Here is a 15991-nt window from a genome sequence, read left to right on the forward strand (position 1 = left end):
GATGATCTCCAAACGATTCTGTGATTCTGTAACATATCTTGAGTGGGACTCCTCCAAAATTAAGCACATAAAATCATTACATTTTTTGAAAATCCTAAGCAAAGGAATTTTAAATCTAATAAACTAAGATTACTGCGTGCCTATGCTAGCATATAATTTATAGATATAAAAGTCTGGAAGACCGAAGAGTTCCAGGGAATCTAAGTGATGGTCCTTGGAGGTAGAGTACAAATTACATCAGAAGGGCTTGTTATATTTAAGATTAAATAATCTTGAAGCAAAAGGAATTAGTTAGGATTGAGCTGTGTAATATCCTGCAGTGAGAGAAGAAGCAGTCATTCATTTAGCTTAGTGACAGGCAATTTTTTTTTTAAAAAAAAGTATTCACATGATGTGCTTTGTAAAGGTGAAGCTCTATTTCAGGCTCAAATTCCTCGTTATTCACTCTAAGTCATTCAGTAAAGTGATTTTTCAACTTAGCATTTGTATTTCAATAGGGACTTCAGTTCTTCTTATATATTCAGTGCATCTATGCAAGGCCTTTTGCATTGCTAGAGACACTCTTTGTCCTAAAAAATCTATGTTCTGTTTAGATAAGATGGGCACTACATAAGAAAGTGTCTGTGTAAATACTTCCTTTACACTAAAAAGTCCAAGACAGAGAAGGATTAGGTGATTCTTGAAGAGATCTTTGGCAGAGATGAGAACTGATCCCAGACAGCCAGAGTCCCAAGCCAGTGCCTTATTTACATGGTCGTGCTTTCCTCCTTGAACTTGGAAACACAGCTGTGTGGTCCTTGAGGCGAGGCACTGCCTTAGTTCACTTCAATCATCTAAAAATAATCTGAATTAGCTCTCTATATGCACTGAGTAGTCAGTGAAGCCTAACTTCTGTCTGTGAATAGAGGGGTACTTTCAAAGCTAGTCACATCTAGTCTCCTCTTATAGACCAGATATCTAACTTTTAGGATTAGGAGAGGCGATATCTATAAATCAAGGGCAAAAGCAGGGGAGATTAATGTTTTGTGATCCCTCCAGGAAAGGTGCAATAATGTGGGGTAACAAGACAAAATAAATCAAACTGTTTCCTGCTCCCCACACCAACTTCCTGGCACTTGGTGCATTTTATCTGCCTGCTTTCCTGCTGTGAAGAAAGAAAGATACAAATCTGGACTTGATCCCAATGGACTGAGGCAGCAAAAGTTAATCTTTGTTCCTGTGGGAATGACCTGCAAACGGGGATCCCTATGCACACACCCAAGCCCCTCACTCCCTCATAATGACACACGGCAAATACGATTATAAGATCTAATGAACTGCAACTAATATAATTCAGAAAATCTTCACAGATAATGAAAAACAGGTCTTTTCCTTCTAGATGTAATTGAGATGTTTGGTTCATACACTATGGCGAAGAAACTCTTCACAAAGTTATGTATGAATATTGCATTTACATATCAGGCAAATGCAGTTGCCTGTCACATTTTTGGGCACTTTTTCCTGACTGCTGGATATTTGATGAACAGCTCTATTCTGAAGAGCCCTGGTAGGAAAACATCTGAGAACAGAAATGGACTTAATAAAGGAAATACTTTCTCATGTTCTTCCAAGGGAAATCTCTAGTCTAGATGTCATCTACTAACTACCACTTTGCAACCTGAACTTGGTATAAACAGAACACTTCCCCAACAAGGATAAACCATGATCCCAAATAAACACACAGCTCTCCTGCTCCTAAGAAAGAACCACAAAACAGAATTTGGCCTGTAGCTTGTAAACTTTGTCGATTAACAATCGACTGAAAAAAATCCTGTTTTTCTTCCACTAGTCTGCTCTTTTTGCTGCCTGTTGGCATTAATTTTCTGCAATTTAAGTATTATTAATGCTGCGAGACTTCCTCTGCCTCTATGCTTTCCCATGTTACTATCATTAGCACCATTTTAGCAGGAAGAGCTATGTGCAGCACTGCAGAGAGAAAGATAAATACATCATCCCTGCTGCAAAAAAGTTTTACTACTACCTTGAGTTAAGAACTGCCAAAGCATTACGACAGGCGAGCAACTCCTGGTAGGTGAGACAAGCAGAACATCACGTCACTTCACACAGTCAATAACACACCTGGCTTTCTTCCTCGTTTTTTGGTTTTGTGCTGACCCAGGCATTACTTTTTCCTCACAGAAACTGGTCTTGAGAAGGGTTTTGAAGGAGAAAAATAAGACTGAAATTTGATGAAAAACCAAACTGGATACAGGATAACTGTTCTCCAGGGACAGGAGAGAGTCAGATTAGACTAGAGGAAAAGAAAAACAGTTTTATAGTGACAATATGCAAGGGGAAAAGCTGACTGCAAGCTTGAAACCTTTATGCAGCTGGTCAGTAATAAACATCTTATTTCCACAGCAACTGAGAAGAGTCTTCCAGCTGTACAGACACGTAACCACAGCACACACATGCACACACAGAAGGAAAGAGCACACACCAGAAGCATTAATCTACTTCCACACACACACACAGACCTTGCCTTTGAGCTCCCACACAACCAGGAACCCTCCACCTTTGTTGCCTTGTCTCCTTTCAGACACTTTGCTCCCCCTCTCCCCTCTTAAGCTTGTGTATCCTCATTTCTCCATCTTCCTCCTCCTTTTCGAAGGTCATACTTGTGTGGCCACAATATTGCAGCTCCCTTCCGCCGCTTGCCTCTTTATGAGCAGCCATCAGTTCTTGACCAACCCTCAACAAACAGTGCTGCTCCTAGCAATATAGAGCCACCTCTGCAATTATCTGAACATTACTCACTCTGGTATCATTTTTGTTTTAACACTTCTTCCCCCCAAAATTATTCTTCTGTAATAATATACCAGTCAAACATACTCACATGAACTCCTTATAAAACTACCAATAGAGACAGCAACATCTGCTGATCACTTTGGTTGCGACCTGTTAATACTAGGATGCCCAAGCAGTGAAAAAAGACATACCAGAAATAAAAAGGTCAAATGAAAAGAAATATATGAAAACACTCTCTCAGGAAGAGATTTAAATAATAGAGATGAAATAGTAAGACAGTTTACCTAAAATATGATAAATAATGTTGAACTAACATACAAGACACAAACATATACGCGAGAATGAGAAGTCAGCTTAAGAACTTCTACTGTTAGAATAAAAAAACCCCAACAGTTTCAACAGCTAGTTATCTATTACAATTCACCATTACACCACTTTTATAATACTCTGTATGAGCCAAGAGACAGCAGCAGGTCTAATTTTCCTTCACTAAGCAGTCTGCATTTCATATGCTTTACCTTTATTCTTTGAACCACTTACTGTGCTCAAGCCCTGTGTATTACCTTCCTGAACGTGGCACATTTTAAAGGATAACCTAACACCAATAGAGAACAAACCTCTTTTTATCCTTTTCCACTGCTTAGGGAGATGGTTTTATTGACAAGTAATCAGATTCTATGGAAGGATGGCATGATTTTCAAAGAAAGCATTCACAGATGAAGAAGTAACCATTAGTTACTGAAGCTGAAACACTTACAGGTTAATTTGATGGCAGCAGCAGTAAATTAATTTTTCTTTTTGTTGAAAGATTTTCTTGACTACAACCTACAGCTGGCTAACTGCCTAAAGAGCAGAGGTTATCCAGCTGTGTATCTTCTCAGATGCAGTATCAAAATAATGTGCTACTTTCAGAAAAACAATGATGTCATCTTTTTAGAGAATCCTTTTTGGATTTTCAGCTGACTAGTTACCCAGAACCACAGACCTTAGTTTGGGGTAGTTGCTAAATTACTTGCTTTGCTATGTATTTCAACTATTTACTTGGCCAACAGGAGAAATGCAAGACTAAGTTTGGCTAGAAGAAAACAATAACAGAAAGAATAATCTCTCTTTATCCCAGTTTCACAGGTCTAAAAATAGCAGAAGGGAGCTAATAGATATTATACGGGCAAGAATGAGAACCAAGATTGGTGAGGGAGAATTTATTCTTGCAATTGTTACACACACGCACAAGCATGCACTGACCCAAATAGATCAGGGCTCCTATCATTCCCTGGTGCGTGTAAACAGATAAAATGCTGATGTGCACCAAAACAGTTTAGGGAAAAAAAGCAAGCAAAATCTGCATGGAAACTGCCAAAAAAAGCACACACCACCGAGTACACAAATACTAATAGACAAAGATAGCATTGCTGGCAAACACTGGTGAAGCGAAGGCAAGGAAAAAGCAAAATGATGATGAAAAATTCAAAGGCCGGCCTGAATGGATGGAGAAAACAAGCCATTTACCACATGATATCTACTGCTACCTAGAGGGAGAGTCATTTGACCCACTTCAGGATGCCTGTTTTATTCTATTATGTGGCTGCTGCTGCCCAGTGATAAAACCTCAGAGATACTGATTTTCTCCTGATGCGGCTTTCTGACTTGGCTCAATTGCCCACATTGTCATTCTGTGGCCCTCCAGATGAGACTGAAGGATTGGAGAGACTGCACGATGCATTTCAGTTCAAATCACAGGCTGAGCTACAGTGCGCAGCAGTAATTTGGGCAGTGTCTACACTCTTTTCTCTTCTCCTTTCTTCCTCTTCATCCTTCCATAATTTTTTTGTTATCCATCAACATAGTCTCAGATGACAATGCAGGCTCAGTGAAATGTCACACATGTGATGTGATGGGTGGGATTCAACTCCAGAGTACGACATCTAAATACATGAGACACCTAAGTGTATCTATGTGAAGGACGTTTCTGAATTTCCTGTATTCTCAGTGGCTCCCTGGCAATGGAGCCCAGCAAGGGAAGCAGCTGACCAGCCAACAGGGATGCCATTCAATTGCCTTAACATAGGCAGGTAGGACCACTTGAGTTGCCTGAGGACATCTGAGATATCTGGATGCCCATGGAGACATGTCAGTAGAGATGGACAACTTGATGCAGGAACTACAGGAGATTTCTGTCCATCTGCAGTGGCAGCTAGAGGCCAGGCGACATAGCCTGTGACATTTAAAATGGTACTCAAGGACATTTTAATCAGTTTTCAGGCAGATGAATCCTGTCTGTAGATATCTACCTTCAGGTGACCTCAGTTGCTCTCTAGCTTTTGCTGACAGCATTGATTAGCACCTTGATTCAGTTGCTCACACACAGAGATCAAGTGCCATTGTAAACTCACTAAGACACCCAAATGTCTGGATGGAGTGGGCAGCCGTGGCACAGGACCCAGGGGAAACTCTCATGCTTCTCAAATAGCAATAGAGACCATGAAAAGTGTCCCATGTCATCTCAAATAGCATTTGCTGCTTCTGGGTGGGCAACCAAAAGGAGCCCTGATCTCCACTGACTATAATGGGAGATTAGACAACTACAGCATTCAAAGGTGCCTGCTGATACTTATCTAAATTTAGGAGTCTTAATTTGCAGCTGAATTTCATGCCATTAACGTCATGCTTAAGCATTACACAGATGCAAACATCTACCTCTACAATCATTTCCTACACAAGGGCTGAATGCTAGCACTAAACCCTTCTTAGAAAAATTTAAGGATTTTTACAGGGATGGAGCATGTTAGTCTAATATCAGAAGAATACCCTTCTCAAAACAGAACAGTTCAAGAGAATCACACACTTTCCATTTGGCATGACAGAAAATGAATGACCAGATTTGTAGAAATGTTCAGTACCACAGACCCTATAATGTTTAATAATCTGATGGTGCTTAGGACTCCAGGTGAAGAAGAGGCAAAGCAAATAAAATCACAAGAATCTGGCTATTATACAAATAGTTAAGACCCCTCTGCTAGAGCATCAGTGTATGGGTTCGTATCAAAATTGTATTAAACATCTCCATGCAGCTACAGAATGCATATGTAAGCATAAGATTGACAAAAACATGTCAAAAGCATAAGATTGACAAAAACATGTCAAAAGACCTTTATTCAGAAAAAATGTTCTTTTCCCTTCATGAATATTTTAAAAAAACTGTTCACTTCCCCATAATTTTTACCCATTAAAATTTTATGTTTCTGTAAGCAGTTAGGTATGCAGGGAGCTTCTGGCCCAATTCTGTTCTCAACTGCTCTCACATAATAACTGAAAAATTCCCTCTGTGGAATTATGTGCAACTCTAGTTTTTTTTTTATTTAATGCAACATTAACATATCTACATGCTAAATATTAAATCTGCATTACAGTCAACTGTTTGCCCAACCAATCTACACAGTGAAAAATAAATAACAAAACCTTTTATTATCCAACTAAACAGAGCAGCAAATTTTATTAAGTTACAAGAAAATGCAGAGACCTTAGGAAAAAACACAGAAACATTCTTGCTGCAAAAGGTTTCCAGGAATTTCAGAAATTGTAAGTCAAGTCATGGTCTTCTTTTTTCAGGCTATTCTGCTTTCGTCTTTAATACTGGTGTGCTGCTATGAAAAAATAGTCAAGTACCCTATGGTTAGTGCTAAGCATTAGTTACTATTTTGTGAAAGTAAGTTGAAACTTAAATGTCAGTCTTCAGTGGAAATCTGCTGAGATTTAGTCTCTTCCTAGAGTAAATCTATTACACTTCAGTAAATAGATGAGATATAAATAAAGTAGGAGCTCTGCAGAGTTTAAAATAGGAATTGCCGCTGTATTAGCAAGCTCACAGTTAACAATGCTACTTAGAAGTATTTGTTTTAAAGTCTCAGCAGGCATATCCTGATGCCTATTGTGTAAAACCATCTGCTGAACAGGCAGAATCGATCTCTGAGCATGTCCGGCTTGGTTTGTAAATTTACCTACTGTGACTAAGTACATAACTCATTATTAAAAACAGTCAGACCTGATCTTTCCTGAGGGTAAACTAATGTTTCTCATCATCCTTTAAAAAAAGGAAGAGATAAGGAATACGTAAGGCATTTAAATAAGATTCATTATTTGAAAGGTTTACTCCCATGGCCTGAATCAACATGCAAATGTGGGCTTCCAATCATCTTCACAAGATAATTATAATTCATAATTGGCACTTCTAAAGCGTTTTCACAGACCTGCGTAAATATTGACTAATTAGCCAGGCAAGAATCCTGTGGGGTAGGTGAGCAAGAGCACCAACCTCCTTCCATATTTGAGCAGAGAGATTAAAAAAAAAAAAAAAAAAAAAAGCACCTTGCACGCGCAATGGTCTGAGAAGATGGGGGGTTTCCAGTCTCATGCTCTTGCCCATCCTGTGTTGCTCCTACGTGCTAGCTGGACTGGAGCAGGTGAGTTGTTTTAGCAGATCCCTGGAAACAGTGGCCAGACCTCAGTTAATTACCTAAGCTCCCCTTAAACAGAACGTTTAGTTGTTCAAATGTCAAAATAAAACCTGAGGATTTGATGCAAGTACTTATGGTATTTACATGAGGACTGTACCCTGTTTTGCTTTCCAATCTCAGGAACATTTGGCCAGTTATGTAATACATAATTATGGCTTATTACCAGAAACAAAATATTACATGGGTACCTGTCAGTAAACATTAGAAACAGAGTTCTACATGTGTAGTGTGAGATTCCTTAACTTAAAATTCTGTGAAAAATCTTATTATCCACCGTGTACCCACAAGGAAGGGTGAAGGAAGCACAGAAGTCCAGTTAGAGCCCCCAAGTGTCCACGCTTCATTGTGTAATAAAACACTAAGGCAACCTAAATGTCATTAGTCCGTAAGAAGGGTCTAAAAAGAGTCAGAGTGAAAACCCTTAGAGGCCACAATACCTAGAAAGTCAAATATACCACTGAATATTGCCTCCATTAAATCCAGCTCTTCAATTTAATTGCCCTTAGGAAAGAACGATTAGTCATTAGTGTTTCAGGTTTTCTGGTTTAAAACAGTAAACACTAATGATGGCTTTATTCCAGAGCTTTGTCATTAATCACCCTATTCAGGATGACAAACGGGTCTTTTCTAAATAATTGTATTATCACAAGCTTACAATGTATACAATAAACACAATATGAATCATTTTTATTTGGTGTAATCCTGCTTTGTCTATTGAAGCCATTGGTTATATGTTGTGTCTAATTTCAGCTACAATCTCTTTAGGGCAAAGATTGTGTCCCTGTGGTTTTGTAAAGCCCTACTCACAGCTGTAATGGCATATAAATTAAATAAATAAGGAGAAATCGCAGACTGTGGGAATTTATTCTCAGTTTATCAGATATTCACACATGAGGATGAAAATATATTTTAAAGGATTTCATTAAGATAATATTTCCCAGAGATCTGGTTCACTTATTTTTTTGAGATATTGGGAGATATTGGGAGATGCTTTTTAATTTAACTGTAGCAACTAACCAGATAAAAATAATAACAGGAAAAATCAAATTAGCGTGGTGACTGGTTGAATACTAAATCCAGTGTTATTCTACACGGAAGCTCCTTCTTCAGTCTGCTTCTGCGTGTAACTGCTTCCAAGACAAGTGGTTTTCCATCCCCAGTAATGAACATTAACATGTTGGTATTTTAACTACTGCATTAGTTATCTGTCCTGAGCAATGTTAGACAAAACAAGTAGTAGAGCAATAGTAGAACTAGATGCTCTAGTGAGCAAAATTTATCCAGAAAAAGCCAAAACCAAAGGAAGACATATTAAGCTGAGACAACTCAGGCTGCAATATGACAAAAGGCAGGGCAAGAAGGGCCTTTGTGCTCAAAAGGTTTATATTGGCGGAAAGAAGGGAGAATCAGGCAAATTTTCTACAAAATTTGGCTCACTTCTGTGGCAGTTTCACAATCACTTTAAGCTTGAACAAATTGATAATGCCCCCAAAACAAGTGCCCCTGTCCCCCATGGTGGCCATTCCCGGCCACTTGGTCCTTTTCTCACGCAACCCTCAGCTCACATTACTTCCAATGCTTGTGAACTGAATCAGACGATCAGCTGTGGGTCAGGGCTAACCCAAAAGGGCTGTTAGCTTTAACACAGATAAACCCTGATCCAGTCCACTGTGGGGCTGCCCAACGGCTTTTGCCAGCTCAGGGGAGAAGCAGGCTCTCTGATAAAGCTCCATATACTACACTTTCTTTGCATACACAAAGGTCTTTAAGTATTAAAAAAAAAAAATCAATTTTTATCTTTAAATAGAAATATCCTCCTGAAAACAAGTGGTCAGCTGGTGCTGAGGTTTTGACAAGTAGCTCAAAGGACCTCAAGAGACTGCCATGCTCTCACACCTGGAGTTGGGAAGCTACAGAAAAGACAGGAATACTTTGGTCTTCAAGAATAACGGATGATGCCTACAGTAAGACTCTTGTTTCAGGTGCACTGTTCATGTAGAGCAACTAAAATGCAGCAATACCAGTAAAATGAGCTGGCTGTGTAATTGGAAAATGCTAATTGTCCTGGCTAGTTGGTTCTGCTGTTAGAGGCTAGCAACTCCCCGCAGATGTCAGGTGAGGAGTATGGTCCCTGTGGCCAGATCGCGAAGGCTGAACGAACCCGAAGGAAGACCCTTCAAGTCGCTGAGCCCAGCAAGGCACTTCAAACTCATCATTTTTTTCACTGTTGTCTTTCTTCTTGGTTAACAAAACTAAGACCTGTAAAGGAAACAGCATATGATGGCAAGTCTTCACAATAGGTTGCAAGTGCATCTGTTTGCACAGAGTTAATAATTTGTCCTAAAATGGCCATTCACCCTCTAAAGACATTAGCCTGTAATAGCAGCCGCTCATCCTCTGAGTGCAGGCAAGTGCTGGGAAGAGGTGCTGAGAGGCTTTGTCCTGGAATTACAAGCCACTGTTTTAAACGTTATGTGAGGAAATTATTTTAATTGCCCATACCCAGTCTGGACTGAAACGCTTCTGCTCCCTACACCGGTAGGAGCAGTGAAAATTTCTTTCTCTAGTCAGGATGTTGTTTGAGAAGAACGCATACATACTTGAATGTCTGTAAAGCTTTGCCATAAAATGAAATAAAACAACAACAACAAAAAGCTTTACAAAATATTACCTAGTAGTGCTAGTTTTTGACCATAAAGCCTTACAAACCGAGATCAGATTTCTGGCAACTACTAGCACTGAAGGGAGCAAGAACTGTTATTTCTGAGATAAACATTTCAGTTCAAATGTCACAGACCATAATAAAGGCATTCACAGTTGGCCCTTGGATTTAAAGAAAACAAAAAAAGACTTGCAGCTTTAAGAAGGTTGGTGGTGATCACAGTGCTAATGACCATGAGAGAAACACAAGATTTTTTTAAGCATCATTATCTTGTGGCCTTGAGTGCTAATCAAAACAAGCACTATAATGCCTACTTTAATGGGGTTTGTCTCAGTAATGCTACTAAATAGAACAAACTACATTAAACCCAGACAAGCTACAAAGAGATTAAATGGCAAAACAATACAGTGAAAATCTAAAGATTCTTTTAATCTACTATTAACTGAGCTATCATCCATGGTATTCACAGTTAACTGCAGTGCTGTAATCCATTTGTTGAATTTTAGAATTAAAATAGGAATGTTGCTGTCTTCTGTTCACAAAAACAGATTAAATAAGGCCCAAATTAACCTCCAGAACTGCTGGTTTGGCAAATACTGTAAAACAGAATAGGCTGCGTAGCTATTTCTTCTCTGAAAATAAGAAAAATCCCTCCCCTATAATTTTTTCTTAATGTAAATAGAGGGAATCTGTCCTCACCCAGGGAGTCCTGCACTTAAACTGAGCCTCAGTGTGACACAAAGGGACATCCCTGCAGCCTAAGGACCTCAGCCCCTTCCTCACAGACGCTAACTGATCTCAGCAGGCTTCGGATGATCCTCTTAATATTTATGGGAATGGGCACCAAATGCCAGGGAGCTTAATTCATCACCATCATTCCCTTCTGTTTTGTTCACTTGGTGTGATTTATCTTTCCTCTGGATATACTGGCCCAATGTACAGCCATGCTGATTTTCTTGACCTTGATACCCTGGAAATTCACCTACAGTTGCATCCCTCAGAAGCAATTAAATAGGTTTTCTGTTGCATGTTTTGCTGTACCTTTAGCTTTGAGATGGCAGGATCCGCAACAATGAGAAGGAATGCAGATTATAGGCCTTTTGGCTGACATGTTTCTGCAGAAATAGGTGACAATATATGAATAAAATGACAGTCAAGGCATAGAGATAGTGATACTTTTATGTTCATTTAGAGACAAGAGTGAAATGCTTGCAAGAATTCAGTCTTGGGAAGATGGATTAGCTCTTTGTCCATGGTATACACGAAACACAGGACCACGCACCCTATCTTGGTTAAATTTTCAAGAAAGGTGTTTAAAAACTGAAGCTGTAATACATGTAAGAACATATAATTCATTCTGAAATAAATAGGATCCCCCCAGTATTATAGAGCAAAAATTCCTATGGTTTATACTGCTTTGTAAAATAGTTGCTCTCCTGCACTCAAGGGACTACTAAAGGTCAGTGTGGTTGAGTATACATGATTTATAAAGTACTCTGGAATGAGAGGTGCTGTGCAAATGTAAAATATTATTAGAGAATACTCTACTTAATTGAGATACCCTGAAATGAAATTGGCTGCTCCACAAGAGCAGATCTAGGAAGCTAATTTAGCCTAATGACAGCAGATTGTCTATGACTACTGACAGACAGCATAGGTATAAATACTGCGCGTAGACAGATTTACCCAATGCTAAAAGTTAATGTTTTTTGCTTGGGATAGGTTATATGCAGATTTGAATTTGAAGCCTGTGTTACACAGAAATGACTAAGCAGACAAAAATCACAGGCTACACTATACCACAGTGAAAACATGGCTTTTGAAGGCCAACTGCAGGCATGTAGGCTCCCATGTATGCCATCCACCTTCCATACAAATGCTGCTTTACAGAAATAAGTTCTCAGACATGTGCCAAAGACGCTTGGGACACTGTGGTCCTCGTGCTTTGGAAAGCTAACCTCAGATTGTGCTTTCAGGTTCAAAATACATGCTGTATTCATTGCTGGTTTTGATGGAGGCTTCCAAATTCCCCTCACAGATTTGGCTCTCGAGATTTGTTCACTTACAGTTATATCCAAAGAGGCTTCTTAAAAACCATGTCTTATCTAACTGACTGACTGTGAATGAGCTGGACTGGGCTAGCAGTCTCTCTCCCTCTCACACACACAGTTTATGGCTTGGACGGGAAGCATAAATTATGCTTTCACCCACTTTTTGGGACGGATTCCAACTTCCCTCTTTCTTCTGACCACAATGGTCTATACTTTAACACTGCAATAAATAATCAATTTCAAGTTGATTTTGAACTATTTTAACAGCTGGGGCAATGGCATTATTATTTCACTTTACCATAAATGGAAATATTCCCATTCACTCACCCACCCAAAGACATATATTTGCAGAACATGTTCTGAATTCTTTTCAAAACACAGGCCAAAAGATCTCAACAGCACAATATGTTCCCCTTCATATTATTATTTCCACGCTCACAGATTCTTTCATCTAATTCCCTTTCTCCCTGAAGTTTACAGTGTCATTCCAAAGGTTTTTCAACTGTACTTCTCTTCCCTCCTCTTAAATTCCCTATTTTCCATCCACTATCATAACCCCTTCTCTACATACTGCTGTTTTCTTTTAGAAGAGCAGTAGTATGCATTTCAGTGCTACAAACTATTCTGATGATATCTCTTTCTCCCTTGCTAAAACAAGCAGTTTTAGATCCTTTTTTTTTTTTTTTTTAATGCAATACAGGACTTGAGCAGTATGAGCTCCCTATTCCTAAAGGGAAAAAATTGAGTTCTTTGTTATTTAAGTGAATCCATGCTTTCCCACAAAAATTGATATATCAGTCTGGGAGGCAAAGGAGGTTTGGATGATCTATAATCCAGACAATAGTTACATGAGGTTATTACATAAAACATTTCATTTGTTAGCAACAGAAATTTTATTCAGGGATAATGAGAAAGTTCTTCTCATCCACACAAAACTATTCTCATCCATACAAAAAAGGCTCTTAATTTCCACTGTACTGAAAAAAAAAAAAAGCCAATGTATTTTTCTCTCCACTGATAAAGTATTTGGTTTCTTCTACTTGCTTTGGATATTTTTTACTCTTAAAAAGAAATGTTCATTTGTCTACGGCTAAATTGCAGTAATAATAGCAGATGATGACACTCAGGCTATGTTATTCATGATTAATCTGTGCTCCAACTGAAAGCATTTATCATGGGGGACTACTCTTCCCTTTTCTCTTTTTCCTGTGTTTCTACTTCTCCCTCGTTAACAAGAAGAATGACAAATCAATACAGCTTTTTAACCTAGGGATTGACATTTTTAAGCTCTGAGGCTAATGTGCAAATATAAGCTTCCAGCTGTTAGAATGAAGTAGCTGCAAAGGTAAGGCAGATGCCAATATATTACCCATTTTAGGTAATATTAACAAAAATCAACTTAAAAAATCTCTCTCAGCTATTCCAGTAACAAAACCTTCTGTCTTGGAAATTTATACAGACCTGTGCCTACAGGAATAAGATGTCTCCAATTCATTTCTCATGAACCATGGAGGTCAGGCAAATCCTCTGTATCATTTCTTCCTGTTCTGGCATTAACCACCTACTGAGCAGAGCATACAGCCAATGAAATAATCTCCAGATTGTTGTCTACTTAGAATTTGAAAAAAATGGGCAAAAGCCATTTAGGGTCTACACTTCTTGGCATTTACACTCTGATAAAGATGAGTGGTATCTGAAGGATTCTGTATGCTGTACTATAGCACTGTTCTTCAGGACCTTATTCAGCACTAAAATTAAACCTCTTCTCTGTTTTCTATCAACTAGCAATTCTCCACCTTCATGAGAAAGATAAAAAGGCCACAGGACTTTTTTCTTTTTAATACACTATGGTCTTAACATTCACACAATAGTAACCAATGTTTCTAATTCATTTTCAAGTGTCCCCCTCAGTTTCTCAGTGGCTCTATCTTGTGATTTCACTGGCATCTTGCAATTGCTTACAACCACTTCTGTGCCTCGGGTATGAGCACCACCCTTAAAGGGCTGTCCTCAAGCACCTACGAATCCCACCTAGGCAGAGCTAATGAGTAACTGCTCCGGGCTTCCCCAAGAACTCTGTTTTCCTTTGAATCAACCAACCAAAAAACCCCATAGCAAATCTGTGAATGAAATAAGGCACTTCAGGAAGACCCGGAAAGTCCTTCCTTCTAGAGTTAACACAGCAGCGACTTCTGATTGCCTTGTGTCAGGCACATTTGTATTTGCAATTCATTTCACACCAGACAATTCATTAACCACTCTATTCTGATTACTGGAATGTGTGAACACAATTTTGTACCTCATTTATACAGGGTCACTCTTGGGTCAGCTAGTTTGACTGTGACAGGTTTTTCCCATATTAAAGGCAAAATCGTGTTTACATTTGGTTAGTTAAAATATTTACATTGCACATTCAACTGATGCATTTTTCCAGTGACAGGGCTTTCTGTGGTATTTCCTCTTGCACCTACTGTACAGCGGAAACAGATGATTAAGATGAATATTCTGGGTGTCTCTAAACAAGCAGCATAGCTGTACTATACTAACACTGATGGACCTTTGTAGTATCCATGCAGTCTGCATGATCTGTCTAGCATTGCATTACAGCATGAAAGCCTATCTTTTAGGACCCCAAATCACAACTAACGCATCTGCCTTGAAAAGCCACACATTTTCCAGTCGTCATATTTCAAATAGATTCTTCCACTGTTGTTCATTTGTTTGTTCACTCCGTGCATGAGGTAGATTAAAACATTCCACATGTACGTACCAGGAGAGGAGGCAAGACCGATGCTGTTTTCTTAGCATCAACTTGCCTGCAGGAAAAAATCTCAAGCATACGGTGTCTGAAAGCGGGCAAGGAAGGTGGGGGCTGCTACTGAGCAAGGCAGAAACTCCCTGCCAGTCTCCTGCTTGGCAGTGCTAAAAAAGCCAAATTCTCTCCAGAATGAGTGGACAAAGAGCCACTACACTGAAGGCAGACAGCACTTTGGAAGAGAGGAGAAAATCTAGAAAAGATGCAAATAGAGAGTTGAGAAGAAAAGGTAAAGCTGGTAAGGGAAAGCTGCAAAATGATGGTATTCCTGGGAATCAGAAAACACACTGGACTCTCTTTTTTTTTTTTTTAAGTTAACACTTAAAAGCTGAATATATTACAGTGATTGATGCTGCCGAGAGACCTGCCGCATGAAGAGGTACACAGGGCTCACAGCATGGCCCTCTCCCCTAAGAAACTGGGGCCAACAGGAAAAAAAGTAGGCTTATAAAACTTTACATGACAGTAAATTTCAGTGCCATTTAAGAATGATTACCGTCTCCACAATAAACAGTTAATTTGGGTCACATATGCATTACTACGGAAGAGTAAAGAATAAATATGCAAATCTTTTCGAAAACCAAACAGATTCAGTGTGAAATAATTTCTCACACGGGAACGCAGTAACAATGCAAAATTAGAGAGAAGAACTTAAAAATCCGGACTCTCAGGAAGTGTACTTCTTACCTCACAGCAATGTTCACCCAGGTCTTCATACAGCTTTTCCCAAAGGGGAAGCAAAAGCTTGTGTGCTGAAAAATGAAGTATTGGTTTTAAGAAGTTACCACAATGTTTATGCCTGTGCTTACGTACATGACAAACTCAGCTGCATCTTTCTGTTTACAAATACATATACAAAAGATGAAAGTTGATTATGTAAGCAAAAGCTCTCTATTTTAAATTGACCCTGCCTGCTTAGTGCCATATACTCCAGAGGAAAAGGGTTATAAAAGTCACTGTCTAAACTAGCCATGCAGCGCTTAGCAAATGAACTCTAAGCAGAGTAGTTTTATGTGTGGGAGACATATTCATTCCACTTTTTTAAACTAACAGACTGAATGAAACTATGTAAGTCTTTGCCAATTAAAACACAGCAGTGAAAACAAAATAGCAAGCTCTCCACCAGTCTAAGCTAGCATATTCACAGTAACAAATGACCAAT

The 15991-nt window shown here is 39.0% G+C and overlaps 1 protein-coding gene across 7 annotated transcripts in view; it reads right to left on the reverse strand.

Moving 5' to 3' along the window:
• The window catches only part of PAG1 (phosphoprotein membrane anchor with glycosphingolipid microdomains 1), a 120949-nt gene that overhangs the window by 36353 nt on the left and 68605 nt on the right, over positions 1-15991 (reverse strand). For 4 of the 7 annotated variants that reach the window (XR_010883316.1, XM_013942847.2, XM_013942848.2 and 1 more), the window contains exons 1-2: positions 15517-15583; positions 11005-11078 (exon numbers count right to left, since the gene is read on the reverse strand). The exons of 2 other annotated variants lie outside the window; for them this stretch is intronic. The gene's annotated coding sequence lies outside the window, so the exon portion shown is untranslated. Of the gene's footprint in view, positions 1-11004; positions 11079-15516; positions 15584-15991 lie in introns of those variants that run through there. One more of the 7 variants, XM_013942845.2, reaches the window with a different exon arrangement.

Source organism: Apteryx mantelli, chromosome 2, assembly GCF_036417845.1.
Source record: "Apteryx mantelli isolate bAptMan1 chromosome 2, bAptMan1.hap1, whole genome shotgun sequence".
Classification (NCBI taxonomy): Eukaryota; Metazoa; Chordata; class Aves; order Apterygiformes; family Apterygidae; genus Apteryx; species Apteryx mantelli.